The sequence below is a fragment of the Balaenoptera acutorostrata genome, chromosome 14 (assembly GCF_949987535.1).
Source record: "Balaenoptera acutorostrata chromosome 14, mBalAcu1.1, whole genome shotgun sequence".
Taxonomy (NCBI): Eukaryota; Metazoa; Chordata; class Mammalia; order Artiodactyla; family Balaenopteridae; genus Balaenoptera; species Balaenoptera acutorostrata.
Window position 1 is genome coordinate 56,618,051 of NC_080077.1, and position 17,617 is coordinate 56,635,667.

The following is a 17,617-nucleotide window of genomic DNA, read 5'->3' on the forward strand; positions in this document are numbered from 1 at the left end:
AAGAATCAGAACTGGCTAGGAGGTTTTATCGATTTGAGGAAAGAAAAGAAGAATTTACATAATAGCCTAGAGCAGGAGTCAGCAAACTGTGGGCCATGGGCCAAATCCAGACTGTTTCCCGATTTTGTAAGCGAAATTATATTGGCACACAGCCATGCTCATTCTTCACATATTGTCCATGGCTTAGCTGAGTAGTTATGACGGAGACCATATGGTTCACAAAGAATAAAATAATAAATATCTGGCCTTTATTGAAAAAATTTGCTGACCCCTCATCTAGAAACTTAGAGAGTGGACCATGCTAATCAACATCAAAGCCCCTCTTGAATTCAAGTGAGAATGGTCTAGATGGTTGCAGACTTTTTTCTAGATTCATTTACCTATACAGGTGCCCAGGCAGAGTAGAGGGAGAATTGATTTTAACCAGGACTGTGTTTGTGCCAAACAAGTACAACGAAGAAAGAGAAGGCCGAGGAGGGATCAAATGATTAACCGTATTATATGATTATGTACCTGGTTACATGGTTATGGGTTTTACATGAGAACATTCACTTGATTGGTAATAGTTCACCAGGCTGTACATATATAGTATGTATATTCTAGTAAGCATGCTATAATTCAATAAAAAGTTAAAAATAATTAAATATGGAATTTAACTTGGGAAGGGAGGGCAAAGAGGAAATCAGGGAGATGAGGACTGTATCAGTAGATCTAGGTCATAGTGGGGTTGGAAAATTGTTGAAGATTATCTAATAAAAGAACTGCATTGGAAAGGTAAGCAGTTGTAGATATTGTACGTATTAGTTTGCTAAGGCTGCCATAACAAAATACTAGACTGGATGTCTTAAACGACAGAAATTTATTTTTTTCACAGTTATGGAGGCTTGAAGTCCAAGGTCAAGTTATTGGCAGGGTCTTTTTGTTTTTTTTTTTGTTTTTTTATTCTGAGACCTCTATCTTTGACTTACAGATAGCCATATTCTGTCTCTACATGGTGTGTTTTCTGAAATTCAGATATCTGTGTCCTAATCTATTCTTATAAGGATGCCATAATACTGATTAGGGCCTACCCATATGATTTCATTTTACCTTAATTACCTCCTTAAGGGCCCTATCTCCAAATACAGTCACATTTAAAGGCCCTATCTCCAAATACAGTACTGAGGGTTCGGACTTTAGCATATGAATGTGGGTGGTGAGAGCATAATTCAGCCCATAATAGTGAGGGGTGCTTAAAATTAAGATTGGAGGAAAATTATTATAAAATAGCAAGGTCTAGGATGTGATTATGGAAGAGAATAGCTGAGGTGGTATGCAGGGCAAGATCATTGGAAGAGAAGTGTTCAAGGAATGGTCTTCTTTGTGTATAATGAAGTCACCTATAATTAATACAGGAACAGTGTCAGAAGAATTGACAGTAAGTGGAAGCTAAAATATAACTGGGAATGATCCATGAGCAAAGAAAAAAGTATCTTTGGGGTGTAATGATATGGACCAATGACATGAAGTTCACCATTGTTTACTTTTGAAAATATAGAAGGAGAATGGTCTGAGAGCAGCAATGGGAAGCAAAGAGGGCACTTACCCTCAAAATCCAGGACCATTAGTATGTGACTTGTGGGAAAAATGATCCACCAATTGAGAAGGCCACAAGTGGGAAGACTCAGGGAAGTCATGTACCAAAGGACGATGGGAATAATCAGAGAAGTGATTGAGGGTTTAATGACATTGAGATGTTTTAGAAATACAGTGGTAACACTGTAAATACTTAGAGACATATATGTATATGTATGTGTATATATATATATACACACACAGAGATATATGTGCATATATACATATATGTACACAAAACATAGACATAGACATATAAGTATGTCATAATATATGTGTGTGTGTGTATATAAAAATGATTTTGCATGTGTGAGCCACAATGGACACTTTTCCAAAATATCTTACATATGTCCCTGTTGTAATTAAGTAGTATAGTTAAAGAGCTTCAGGAGGAATATTAACTACTGGGCAGTTTTGCAGCTCCAGGAAGTGCTGAGGTGAGTTGGCATACAGTGACACTTTTCCACCAAAGTCTATTAGGGCTTTTTGTTTCTTCCCACTCTTTCCGCTTATATCTCGGTGACTTCCCATTCATGCTGCCTCACTGCTAGTATGCTGTTAACTGTAGTTTCCCTCCCCACTTTTTAATTTCAAGGAAAAACTAAAATGTAGACAGTTAATAGTAGAGAACAGATGACCACATCTCAGAATTGGTGTAAATTCAAGAACAACTCAGAACCGGCCTAGACCTTCTCATAGTAAGCCAAGTGCCAAAAGATTGTGGCAACATTTTTCTTTTGGTCAAACATTTTAACTCTGTTTCCTTCAGTGCATTATGAAGTTTCCAGATCTTGGTTGGTTGAGTTTGCTCTTAGACCCCTGGGTACCATTTAAACCAAAACCAATAAAATCATAAATGAGTATACGTGTTATAAAAATAGCATGAGTGAAGCATCTCCTTTAAAAATCAAAGCCAATTATTCCTTATAGAACTTATATAAAGCATTAAAAAAGGAAAAATCAAAGAAGACTATTTCAAACATTCAAAAATTATAATTTATATTTCAGTTAAACTGTTTTCAGGAAACAATATAGATATTTTATAGCAGCTCTTTACAAAGGTTTTTAAGGCTATAAATTGTTGCTTAATACATCAGTATATAATTATTTGAGATGACTGAGAGTATGTATTCCCCGCTTCTTTCTTAAATGCTCTATTATAGAAAAAGTTTGTAATAAGGATATTTATATTTTTATAACTAAAATCAACAATATGTGTTGTTTTAAGAATTTTTAGAATTTATTTAAAACCACAGTTGTCTGACGTGTAATAAGCAGAAATCTCGTTGAGACTGCTAAATAAAGTTCTCAGCAAAATTTTAACTTCTTTGACAATTTCTATCTTTCAACTAAGTAATTAGCACTCTAAAATTATTTTTTCCCTTGTTTAGCCTCTACACATGAACCACATGAATCTGCTTGCTCAATATTTTTTTCTGTTTTTATATCTCAACACAGAAGCAGGCAGCCTTGTTGAAAGTACAGATGTTCTCAAAATAATCATGTTCCAGACATGGGGAGAATGGAGAATCTCAATGGATTTGAAATATTTTCTAAAATTGGATCAGAAACTTTTTTAGCACATTTTAGTCTCCCAAAGTAGAAGCTTAAAGGATTGAGAATAAATCCACTTGTCTCCTCTCCTATTAAAATGGCAGCATTCCTGTTGTGCTAAATAAATAGGTTGCTTCGCTAAGCTGAAAAACTAGTTCTGTTTGTTTTGTTTAAAAGAATACACTTAGAGTCAGGATATAGTGCCCTACTTTTGATGCTCATTTGGAATTTGTATACTAGAAGAGAAAACCGTGAACAATAATGCATTAGTTTTGGTGTAAATCCTAATATACTTCATCTATTTTCTTCTCTGTTTCTTGTACAAGATTTATTTGGCTCAAGTCTACTCTTACCTTTAATCTCTAAATTTTGTTTCTTCCTCTTGAATTTGTTTCTAGTTTTGGATGAATTGTAGCACAAATCATATTGCATATAATTTTTTTAGTTTTGCTCAATTATGTGTTAAAATTGGAAACTCCATATATGTCTTCATGCATAACTATCCCAAATCTGTTTTTCTACCTTTAAATCATCAGAAAGATAAATCACTAATTCGTATATATTTTTTCTATATTAGCTATCTTTTTAAAATTTGTGGTTTTATAAAAAATCTGCTTATCCTTTTTATTTCCTTAGGAGTTTTGACATGTGACTATTCTTAAATACTATATGAATGGACCTAGAGAGGATTGTTGGAGGAGGTCATCAAGAAGACATGACCACTGGTTGACATGCGAGATGGACCTGGGCAATCAGAGGCTCCTCACCCCTCCCCTCCCCTTGGAATGTAGGTTCTGCCTGTGGTTTCCACAGTGGGAGTCATTTTCAAGGATGCAGCCTTGACAGAGCAACGTGACGTTGAAACCATCTGGACTGAATATGTGACTGAGCCCACTTAAGGCCTCTATATAAAGTTTTAAGATTCTGGCAGGTGGGTGTGGAGATCGACTCATCTTGCAGTCGCCCAAGACAAGCCTGGTAAGTAAGTTTCCTTGCTTATGAAACCTGCTACCTACCAGTCAGGAGTGGTCTGCCTCTTCCTTTGGTTTCTCTTTGCCCTCCATGTACGAGGGCCAGTTTGTGAACCAACAAGGATAACTACCAGTAATTTATGCATCAGTGGGTCTGCCATGAGGAGAGGTTTTCCTCTGCTGATCAAAATACATATGTAGAATAAAACCTGTGTTAATGGGACAGAGTACTTAAATCCTTTGCTCTGACTCTCTGACCGTGATTCTATCAGTTTACATGATGATAAGTTGCTGTAGCAGTTTGCCAGCTTTTTCTAATGTACAACATATATTTTGTCTTTCCAGCTGATGCATGTAATAGAAGACAGAGGCTATGTATTACTTTTTGTACTCTTAGAGTATCCTCAGAAGCATTCAATAAATAGTGACTATATTTACATTTTAAAATTTGCCTATTAAAATATCTTATTAGTTATTGATTTCTGTTGGTAAAAATCTTATTAATTCCTCTTAGGAAATTACATGATCTGAAGCTATCTGGTAAGTAAAACTATGACTATTAAGGAGAGCATGCTATCGAAGTCATGCTCTGCAGTACTCTCACCTAGTATTAATACTGCTAGTGAATATATCCTATACTGACTGAACGTAATTCTACACAAAACTGTGTAATCTCAATAAAAGAAAAATCCTCCTTTTCTGAGAAATACCTGACTGTGGAAGTATATCTGGGCTACGCGAACACTAGTAATACCAAGTATGAGACATTCTATTAAACCATGTGTGTTTATATCATTTACATTTTTGTAACATTTTTCATGGTTCCAAATAGTTTTTAAATTGGTATTTTTGTGTTTTAAGTATGTTAAAATTAGTTTGATTTCTACCTGCAATATCTAGGGACCTTCAGGGATTTATCTCTACCTGCTTATTCTTCAGTATTTCTGGAATCTAAATAATATACAGAAGTCAAAAAACAATCTTGCAGTATTTTTATGCTGTTTATTATGTATATGATACATATATAATACATATTAACTTCTCTATAAATAATTTATATTGATAAGCTATAGTTCAAATATTGAAAAGTCTTCCCTAAAAAGAATGACTCCTCTTGGGACATGTACAAAATATTTCATCAATAATTTTCTTTATGTTTAGTGCCTTTTGTGAGCTCTGCAACCTGAGTTGGTTATACAAAGAACAGCAACTTCTTGAATACAGAAGATTCTGCAACTCCAGGTAACATAGTCATGCCAGAAATCAACTATAGGTCATGTTCACTTATCCCATGCCATCTAAATACCTCATTCAAGAGTGTGAAAGAATACAGCAATCATTCTATATAGTTACAATCAAGGAAAAGAAAGTTACGGCCACCTGAGAAACAATGCCCTCCTTTCCAACCCACACCAAATGAAAAGGTATGTCCAGGTGTAAACAAACATAAATTGTGGTTGGTTAGAATGGGACTTAAATGTAGAGTAGAAGTTTTGTTTCAGTATGAAGCATGGCTCAAAACCATTGGTTTTTTGGGAGGGTGGAAAGGGAAGTTCAATTTGCAATGGGGTCTGGGAATCTGATTAGATTATATTGATGGTGATGGAGGAAATAGCCAGTGAAAAGGCCCACAGGGATATTCTGCAGGTACTGATATGGAGAGGTGCAGGAGGTCTGGTATGGCTTAAATATTTCATGAGTTATCTGGTAATCAAAGTGAGGCATTGTGTGTGGGCTGCTTTTAGGAAAACAACTTGTTCAAATTGTAGACAAATCAAGGAATGCAACTCAGACTAGAAGGGGAAGTGTCTTTTGAAAGGGCACTTTCAGGGCCCCCAAGAAGTAACTGGAATTCAGGGCAGACCGAAGTGAAGAACATGAATAGTAATTAAAAACAAAATAAAATAGAGAAACAAGGCAAGACAGCGTCAGTTATTTCTCAAGTCCCTGGGAGTATTGTTTAAATGGGTATATTTGGCTCCCTTACCTATACGATAAGGGATATTAGGGGAGGATGGAATGAAAGAAAAAGCCTGGAGCTTCCCAGGGTTCACTCCAAACTTGGTAAACCCAATGCAATAACACGTGTCTGGGAAAAAAAATAATGCAAATCATCAAAGACTTGAGGGATGCCAATCACATTCCCATTTAGCTCATCGATTTTTAAAATTCAGAAGACATATAGGTCCTAGAGAATGACAACACATTTTTATTAATTAAACAATACCAATTAAGTATTTATGTGAAAGTCATAGTTTTCTGGGATATATATCTAAAAACACAAAGACACCATAATATAAAAATAAGGAATTTGTGTAAAAAGGCAATAAGTGCAATGGAAAAATAAGATGTAGATGAGATAATAAGGATTAGGAGAGTCAACTGTTGGAATTTGGGGGAAAGATTGGTTTGCAATTTTTTTAAGGATGGATATATTACATAATTATGTTTAAAAGGTTTTTTTCACAATATAAAATTGATATAAAATCTTTATAGAACATTTAGAATGCATATAAAAAGGAGAAATAAAAATTACCACAAGTTCAGATATCCAAAAACAAACTTCCTGTTTTCTTCTTATTTTCCTTATTTTTTTGCTTGTTCTATATTAGAAGATATGATTTATAGTCCACTTTTTATAAACCTTCTGCAAATATATTTTATTGGACTTTAAAAATAATTAATTTATTTATTTGGCTGCACTGGGTCTTAGTTGTGGCACACAGGCTTTTTAATGTTACAGATATAATGTTTTACCGTGGGATATTTCTTTTCTCATAAAACATGTTATAGTAATGTAGTAACCAAAAATTTCATTTAAAGTCTCCTTCTCCACTTTCTTCAATGGTCCTAACTTAACAGTGCTACTCTCCAGAAGTGACCACTGTCATCGATTTCTTATATATCCTTTCAGAATTTTTCTGTGTATATTCAAGCATTATCTGTATAGTTTATATATATGTGTGTGTGTATATATTTTTTTAAACGTAGATGGTATCAGATTATATCTATTATGAAACTTTTTTTTTTTTAATTTTCTTATTTATTTTTGGCTGTGTTGGATCTTCGTTTCTGTGCGAGGGCTTTCTCTAGTTGCGGCGAGCGGGGGCCACTCTTCATCGCGGTGTGCGGGTGTCTCACTGTCTCGGCCTCTCTTGTTGCGGGGCACAGGCTCCAGACGCGCAGGCTCAGTAGTTGTGGCTCACGGGCCCAGTTGCTCCACGGCATGTGGGATCTTCCCAGACCAGGGCTCGAACCCATGTCCCCTGCATTGGCAGGCGGATTCTCAACCACTGCACCACCAGGGAAGCCCGAAACTTTTTTAACCACATAATTTTAGAGAATTTTGAACATCCATGAATGTAGATAAGATAGTATCCTGAAGCCTAATATAAATATTATTCCATTGTCACCCATTCACTTTTCCTCTTCCTCTGTTATTTTGTAGCATATCCCAGATGTCATACTAGTTTACTTATAAATATTTCAACATGTATCTCTGTAAGACTGAGATTCTATTTTTTAATGACACAAACTCAGTACTATTACTGCATCTAGAAATAAACGAATGTCAATTCCCTATGATTTTAAAAAATGAGTGTAGATTGACAATTGTATCACAAATGTCATAAATTTTTAAGTTAATTTTAAAATTCAGTATCAAGGTAAGATAAATGCAGAGCAGTTGGTTGATATTTTCTGTTAAGTCATTAAAAAATCTAATAGGCTGCACTCCATCTTTTGCTGTTATTTGTACTTTATTGAAGAAAAGAGGCCTTCAGTATTAATTGTTAGAAGTAGTGTTATGTGGTATAGTCTTGTACAGGTTTTGTTGGTTGAATCACCATTGTAGTTTATTATTCCATGTCTCCATTTTCATTAAGTTGATATTTGATTCTAAAGGCTTGATAATGGATCAGTTCAGTTCTTTTCGGCAAGAGTACTTCATAGGAGGTGTTGTGCTTTTCTGTCACATGTGTTTTGCTGTCCCTCATTTTGTGATATTAGCAATTGTTCATATTAAATGCCTAGATCCATTATTTTAGTAGGCACAGAAAAAATTTTGTGTGCCTACTAAAATAAAACAGAAGAAATCATTTATTTTTCATTTATTAGCTGAAGTATTTCTATAATGAGAAATTTCCCCCATCTCCTATTTGAGTCTATAGTTGTACAGTTAATAAATGCTTGATTCTTTGCTTTTATTTACTAGTTTTAAAAACAATTAGCTATTTCCCCTGATTCTTCCATCAGTGCCCAATTGCTCGCTGCTGATTTTAGAATTATTATGAACTAAAAACGTTAAACCTCCTGAATGTGTTTCAATCAACTAATTATTATTCTTATTGATGCTCAAATAGTACCATCTTTGGTCAGTGGGTAACTTCTTCAAGATGACTTCGTACTCTTTTGACATGACTGTAGTAGTTTGTGTGTGTGTGTGTGTGTGTGTGTGTGTGTTTTGTTTTGTTTCTGCTTCCTTGCATCTGGTATGAAAACACTGTTCCAAGTTTATTTGTTACATATCATGCTCCACATCTGAAATCAGTCATTTCTCCAATAACTCTGATTCCATTTAGTAGAATACTGTTTCTGGAAGCCACAACCTGGGAATTAGGGGTGATCATTGCTTCTTTGTTGATAATTATTTTTCAAAACCTTCTCAATGGACAGAGGTAGAAATAATTTTCAAAGACAAAATACATTGCGAATTCATGCTAATACTCCTCATACTTTAAATACACATTGTTGACATATATATACATAAAAACGCACAAATTATAAAAATCATAGCTTGGTGAACTTAAACAAATTGAAGATAACTAGCATATATATCAAGAAGCAGAACACTGTCAGCACTACAGAAGTTGCACCTGGGTCTTTCCCAATTACTAACTCCCCTAGAAGAGAAGCACTATCCTGACTTGTAACATAGTTTGGTACTTTTTGTATAAAATTAGAAGTTTGTTTCACCCTAAACTGGAGTCCCAAAAGGGTATTCATGGCTGATGGTTGACTCTCTTTCTATCTGTAAGTCAGAGATCTAGGATCTTTGCAAGTTGTAGCTCTTTCATTTTCAACACGTGTCCCTAAATGCATTATGGTCCATGGTCCTCTGGAATATGTCTTGGGGAATTTTTATTAGCCAGGCCTCTAAGTAGTACACATTATTTCCATGTACATTACATTGGGCAGAACTCAGTCATATGGCCATCCAACTGCATGGAGGTTGAAAAAGAGAGTTCAACTGAATGCTGAGAAGGAGGGGGACACAGGTGAGTTAATCATTGACCAATGTCTTCCATAATCATTCTTATGGTTTCCAAATATATAATTGGTTCTTCTGTTACATTTAAACACACTCATCTCCACCCAGTTGAGAGAATGTAAAGTCCTATTCTGTTACTGCATCCAAGTGAAGTCCAGGATTTCTGGGGAATCCTGATAGAGAAGACAACCATCAGATAGATGTTTGTTTCTCTTCATACCCAGCAGTGTATCAACTGCAATGACAAGTTGTCTTCCCCCACACACTTAATGGTAGTGCAGAAACAGAATATGGCATTATAAGTTCAAGCTGAAAGGGCATTTATTTGGCATTATACATTCAAACTGGAAGACAAATTATAGTGTCTAGGGCATTTTTCTATTAAGATTTCCCCCAATTATGTTCTTAGATATATGTCATTTTTACTTAGAAAATTCATTTCAAAAAACATGTTTGTAATATAATTGTTTTTAGTCTACTAATATAATCTGAATCAATAAATAAATATTTTAAAAATATATAATTTAATTATTCTAGTACACCTTTAATCCCAAAAGTTCTGTTTGATGATAAATAATTAACACAAGGTCTTTACCATGAACAACTAGGAGGACAAATTTATCTTCTACTTACAGAGTGAAATCTGTAGTGGGTAGATTTGAAAGGAAAAATCAAGTGATTTTTGATGGACATGCTGATTTTGAAATGCGTATTAAATCCATGAAGTGATATTGAAATGGCAATTGGATTTATGAGTGTGGAATTTGAGAGAATGGAAGATATGACCAGATACGTATATTGGGAGTCATCAGCAAATAGGTGGTATTCAATATCATGAGGAATAATGCATTCACCCAAGAATTAAATGTGAATGGAGGAAAAAAAGGCAGTCAAAAACTGAGCCATGATGCATTCTAACATTAAGAGAGGGGAGAGGAAAAATTACAAAGGAGAGGGAGAAGGAGCAATTAATGAGGTAGAACTGTATTTATCCCATTTATTAGAAGCAAGTGAAGAAAATTTATCACCAGGGAGGAGGCATTTATATAAAGTGGTACTGAACAAGAAGGCAAGAATTTGGAGTCAACCATTTGATACAGCACCTGGAGTTCTAAATAGTAGTTTTAGTGAATTGCTAGGATAAAATCTTGACTGCTGTTAAGTTTGGACAAAATGAGGGGAGAGACAAAGAGGAACTGCAACCATAAGTTTCTATGTCTGTGAGTCTGTTTCTGTCTTGTTTATAGATTCATTTGTATTATTTTTTAGATTCTACATATAAGTGATATCATATAACAGTTGTTTTGGTCTGACATATTTCACTTAGTGTGACATTCTCTAGGACCATCCGTGTTTCTGCAAGTGGTAACATTTCATTATTTTTTATTGCTGAGTAATATTCCATCATATATATATATGTGTGTGTGTGTGTGCGCACACGCACACACACACACACATCTTCTTAAACCAGTCGTCTGTTGATGGTCATTTGGGTTGTTTCTATGACTTGGCTATTGTAAATGGTGCTACCATGGACACTGGGGTACAAAGTACAAAGGAGTGGGATTGCTGTATCATATGATAGCTCTCTTTTTTGTTTTTTAAGGAACTTCCATACTATTTTCCGTAGCGGCTACACCAATTTACATTCCCACCAACAGTATAAGAGGGCTCCCTTTTCTCCACACCCTCTGCAGCATTTGTAGACTTTTTGATGATAGCCATTCTGACAGGTGTGAAGTGATACCTCATTGTGGTTTTGACTTGCATTTCTCCAATAATTAGTGATGTTGAGAACTTTTTCATGTGCCTGTTGGCCATCTGTATGTCTTCACTGGAGAAATGTCTGTGTAAGTCTTCTGCCCATTTTTTCATTGGGTTGTTTGTTTTTTTGATATTGAGTTGTATGAGCTGTTTGTATATTTTGGATATTAACCCCTTGTCAGTCACATCATTTGCAAATATTTCCTCCCATTCCATAGGTTGTCATTTTGTTTCATTGATGGGTTCCTTTGCTGTGCAAAAGGTTTTAAGTTTGATTAGGTCCATTTGTTTATTTTTGCTTTTATTTCTTTTGCCTTGGGAAACTGAGAAAATATTGCTTCAATTTATGTCAGAGAATGTTTTGTCTGTGTCCTCTTCTAAGAATTTTATGGTGTTATGTCTTATATTTAGGTCTTTAAACCATTTTGAGTTTATTTTTGTATATGGCGTGAGGGAGTGTTCTAATTTACATGAGGCTGTCCAGCTTTCCCAACACCACTTGCTTAAGAGACCGTCTTTTCTCCATTGTATATTCTTGCCTCATTTGTTTTAGATTAACTGACCGTAGGTATGTGGGTTTCTTTCTGGGCTCTGTATTCTGTTCCATTGATCTATATATTTGTTTTTGTGCCAATACCATGCTGTTTTGATTACTGTAGCTTTGTAGTATTGTCTGAACTCTGGGACGTTTATGCCTCCATATTTGTTCTTTTTCCTCAGGATTGCTTTGGCAATTCTGGGTCTTTTCTGGCTCCATATACATTCTAGTATTGTTTGTTCTAGTTCTGTAAAAAAAAAATGTCATGGGTATTTTGATAGGGATCACATTAAATCTGTAGATTACCTTGGGTAGTATGACCATTTTAAGGTGGGTAGGGATAAATTAGGAGTATCAGAATAACAGATACAAACTACTATACATAAAATAGATAAGCAACAAGTATTTATTGTATAGCAAAGAGAACTATATTCAATATCTTGTAATAAGCTATAATGGGAAATATTCTGAAAAAAGAATCTATATCTATACCTGAATCACTTTGCCATACACCTGAAACTAACACAATATTGTAAATCAACCGTACTTCAATAAAAAATATTTTTAAAAAGAGGAACTCTGAAAGGGAACTAAAAATGAGGATAGCTATCAGGATTTGTAGAAGAAGAAAAGATTTTAAGCTGGAAAAAATAATACTTTTTTTTGGTGAGGGAGGTAATTATGTAGAGAGGAACAAAAAGGAATTGTAGGAGATATTGGGATAATGCTGTTGAGTTGGCAAAACAAATAAGATGTGATTTAAAAGGGAAATGATTAAGGTCTGAAGAGACATCTCACCAAAGAAGATAAATGGATGACAAATAAGCATATGAAAAGATAACAGTATGAGATACCACTACATACCTACTAGAATGGCTAAAATCCAACACACTAACAAAGCAAATTCTTGTGAGGATATTGAGCAATTCATTCTTTGCTGGTGGGACCACCAAATGGTATATCCACTTTGAAAGACAGTTTGGCAGTTTCTACAAAGCTAAACATAGGCTTCCATAAGATCCAGCAATCTTACTTCTAGATTTTTACCCAAATGAGGTGAAAACTTCTGTACACACAAAAACCTGCACATGTATGTTTACAGCAGCTTTATTCATAACTGCCAAAACTTGGAAGGAAACAAGATAGTATACATGATACTGTAATGGTACATATAGGCCTGTGCAATTGTCAAAACCCATAAAACTGTACAACACAAAGAGTGAACTCTAATGTAAACCATGAACTTTAGTTAGTAATAGTACATTGATGTTGTTTCATCAGTTATAATAAATGAACCACTGTAGTACAAGATGTTAATAGTAGGAGAAACTGTGGGGAGGTGGTGAGTATATATACAAATTCTTTGGAACTTCTGAGTATTTTTTCTGTAAATTTAAAACTGCTCAAAAAATTACTATTCAAGGATAAAAAAAACATAGAATTATAAAAATATTAAATAGAAATGGAGGGATTATCTTCTGATACAAGCAGAGATCTTTGGTAACAGTTGGGAAATCAACACATTCAGGTGTAGATGCTGATAAATGAGGAGATATGAGGATGAGAGATAGTGGAAATTATGTTTTGATGGGTTCAAATTTTTCAGTAAAATCAGCAGAAAGTTTTAATCTCAGAGTGGGAATATTTAAGTATTAGAACTTTGAGATAAGAAAAGAATATATGAAATAATCTCCTAAGAGTAGAAAAATCAATGCATAAGGCAAGTATAGGATAACTGCAATGCAATTAAGGGCCCAGTTGACATCCGTGGTTTTAATTTTAAAGCAAGACCAGTCAATGTGGTTTTGTATGAGGTTTTTCTTTCCTCCAAACTTACTGAGATGTATGTTGCATATGTAGACTAGACAGACTTTGGATTTAACCAGAGTTGTGGTTTTGCAAGCAGAGGGTAAGGAAGAAGAAAGTGTATGAAAGAGTAATTTTTATGAATTACCATGTGTATTAGCTTGCTAGAGCTGCTGTAACCAAATAGCACAGACTGAGTGGCTTAAACAACAGAAATTTATTTTTTCACTGTCTGGATGCCAGAAGTCCAAGATCAAGGTATAGTCAAGTTCTTTTTCTCTTGAGGCCTCTCTCACAGTTCAGTCAAGCTCTTTGCCACTTTATTACAAGTTGCTCTTCCTCCGGTTTCCAAAAACATGTTCTGTATTTCCATCTGAGATTTAACCAGAATCACCTTTAATTTCCATATTTCTACTAGCAGTCTCTTCAAAGCAATCTAGACTTTTTTCTGACATGCAACTCAAAACTCTTCCAGCCTCTACCTCTTACCCAACTCCAAAGTGACTTCCACGTTTTTCGGGATTTGTTACTGCAGTGCCCCACTTCTCGATACCAAAATCTATATTAGTTTGTTGGGTTGCCATAACACAGTATCACAGACCAGGTGGCTTAGACAATAGAAATTTATTTTCTCATAGTTCTGGAGGCTAGAAATTCAAGATCAAGGTGTTGGTAAATTTGGTTTCTCCTGAGGCCTCTCTCCTTGACTTGCAGATGGCCCACCTTTTTGCTGTGTCCTCATAGAGTCTTTCCTCTGTGCATATACATCCCTGGGGTCATTTGTGTACGTCGAAATTTCCTCATAAGGACAACAGTCAAAATGGATTAAGACCCACACATATGATCTCATTTAATCTTAATTACCTCTTAAAAGGCCCTATCTTCCAATACAGTCACATTCTGGGATACTGGAAGTTAGGCCTTCAGCATATGGATTTTAGGGGCCCACAATTCAGCCTATAATGCCATATAATTTAAGCTTGGGAAGAAGGGGGAAAAGGCCATTCAACAGAAGATAGACAGTGAAAAAATAATAGAATCCATGGATTGGAGGTCATCTTAATGTCAAAGGATTGGTACTTAGAGTTTGAATACTTGGAGATGAGATTATGGAGTATTTGCAGTTCTTGATAATGGCATGGTCTAAATATTTCTGTGGAAATGGGCAGCTGACGTGTAGAGAAATACCAGATCAGTGGGGAAAAGAAGCTCAAGGGCCTGAAAGGCCAAAGTCATTGGAAGGACCATGTAGGTGTATTTTGAAATAACAAAGAATTTAAGCGTAACTCATGTAGAATATAGTGTTGGTGAGAAGGGTATAAAATCATTGAGAAATCAGGACTAACATCTTAGGGATGTGTATGACAACAATCAAGTGTATTTGATGATCCAAACTGATGACATGAGATTCAAAACTGGAGGATTTGGGGATAAAGGAGGGAGAATTATATGAACACAGCAATGAAATACAGACCTCTGGAGGCCGGAGAAATACACAGGTACTCCTGCAGAAAAATCAGAGTCCTCAGGGAAGAATTAGGTTTCCTTTAGGGCAAGAAAGTATAGAGAATATCTAAAAAAGAGTTTGATGATGACGTATCATTAATTTTTAGTGTTTTAGGAGTTGGGGAAAGGGTAAAATAATGGGGCTTAATAGGGTTCTACTTGAAGTGTTTCGGAAATTAAAGCGGGTTTGAAGGGTTTCAGGAATTGGGGATGAATGGCTCAACAAAGGGCCATATGGACATTAGTGTGCAAAAGGTGAGAGAGGACCTAGAATTCTGGGCCATGGCATGCTGTGATGACTAATGTAACAGATTAAAGGTCCTATGTAAATTTTTTTTTTAAAGCTTTTTAAAAAGATTATCTATTTTTGGCTGCGTTGGGTCTTCGTTGCTGCGCGCGGGCTTTCTCTAGTTGCAGCGAGCAGGGGCTATGCTTCATTGTGGTGCACAGGCTTCTCATTGCAATGGTTTCTCTTGCTGCGGAGCACAGGCTCTAAGTGCGAGGGCTCAGGAGTTGCAGCGTGCAGGCTCTAGAGTGCAGGCTCAGTAGTTGTGGTGCACGCACTTAGTTGCCCCACAGCATGTGGGATCTTCCCAGACTAGGGATCAAACCCATGTCCCCTGCATTGGAAGGTGGATTCTTAACTACTGTGCCACCAGGGAAGTCCCAGGTCCTATTTAAATTAATCTTGATGATAGATTTGAGGTTGATTGTGGTGGTAAGGCTGTACATAGAAGAGATGATTTCTATCACTCTCCCTAGGCATGTGTTAATAGTGGCAGAGGTCTCTGGGAAAGTGCTATCTTAATCCTTGTGCTCCAACTTGTTACTGGAGATAGAGGTTCTAGGGGAAGCTTGTCTTATTCCCAGTATGGGCTTCATGTTGTTTAGTTGGTTCCCACTGCTGTTCTATATGACATCCCTTTATTATAGCTAATCGACAGCACGTGCCACCAGATATACAGCTATTTATCTGGAAAATGTTTGTTTCTTTATTACAAAAATACAGAATGCAAAAACAGGTGTTGGCCTGCCCTGGTCAGGATAGAAGTATACTTTCTCTTGTTTAAGAGGTTTACTAACTTCTCTGATTTAAGGCTGCAGTTCAGTTTAGAGATAAGCTGATTATTTTGCCCTACTAAAAGTCAAGTGCCCCAAGACATGCTGATTGATAGATATGGCAGATTCAAATCTGAGGGACTTTAGAGATATGCTGACAGGCATATCTGAAGGGCAAATCTTGGGCTCTTCAAATGCTTTGATAAAAAAAATCATGTAAAGGACAAGTTGTTATTCCTTATATCCACTACCACTCAGAAAGAGGCATGATTTATGGTGGATTTTCTATGAATTTTGAATGCAAAATATAACATGTTTGGGACCTTTTTACTAAGTGACTTCAAAGTCTGCCTGTTTCCAGTTGGGTCCTTGGTAAAGAAGGTTTTACACGCTGTTCAGACTGCATTGCAAGAATCCCTGTCTTTTGACATTTTCAGGTCGGGAAGGTCTATGAAACCTATGGCATATTTATTTTGATTGATAGGGGAAATACAGGAGGAACATGAGGGTTTTAGGACACACAATTATATATTATTTCAGTAAATGACTTTTTTCTTTTGAGAAACAACTCTTAGTTTGCTGGAGGTTGCTATGCAAATTGAATGCCTAACTATAAAGCAATAACTGACCGTAAAATCTAAGGTGCCTATCATATGTGTTCTATGATTTTCTGAACCCTAAGTGTCGTATATGAAAAACACTCCATCTTCAAGTGAAAGTTATATTTACATGTCTCTATCTCTCTATGAGAGACTAGGAATGATCAGATTCTAAAATCATCCCTTGATGTTATGTTATATATTGATTTATTCTGTGTCTTTCACACTATAAAGGAAGCTTCATGAGAGCAAGGATGCTATCTTGTTTGCAGCATATTGTATCACCAATAATTAGAAAAATATTGACACATATTTTACATTAAAATATATATTTATATCTTTCTGTCAGTCATCTATCTATCTATCATCACTCTATCAGCTATCATCTATATTGTTGAAAGACTGAGTGAAAGGGGATTACCTAAAACTAATATTCTGGATCTATGTAGCCTGCATTTACCCAGTTACACGTTACTTTCCCTGCAAATCTCTTCTCTAAATCCTTATTGCTCTTTGTATTTGGTAATAGCTTCAACAGTCATTCTGTCCTATATTCTGCTGAATATGTTAATGAAGAGGGAACTCTGGGAGAGAATAATTAAAAAAAAAAAGTGACTAGCTCTTTCTCCCGAGGGAACATTTCCAACATCCTCAAGAATCAAATAAAGAGAATTCAACTCCTTATAATAGTCTACGTAAATGTTTTCACCTTTCTCTCATCATTATTTAACATGAATGGTTTTATCTGGAATTTCTAATATACTAATATTATATAGTACAATTAATGTTCAGTTTTAAAAATTTCACCCTTCATGAAATTGCCTTAGTTTGCAATTACATGGCTTGTGTAATTAATTAAGCAGCCATTTTTGAATCCATATCATATTATTTGACTTTATAACCTCTGATAATGATGATTCTGTTACCTACCATGAAA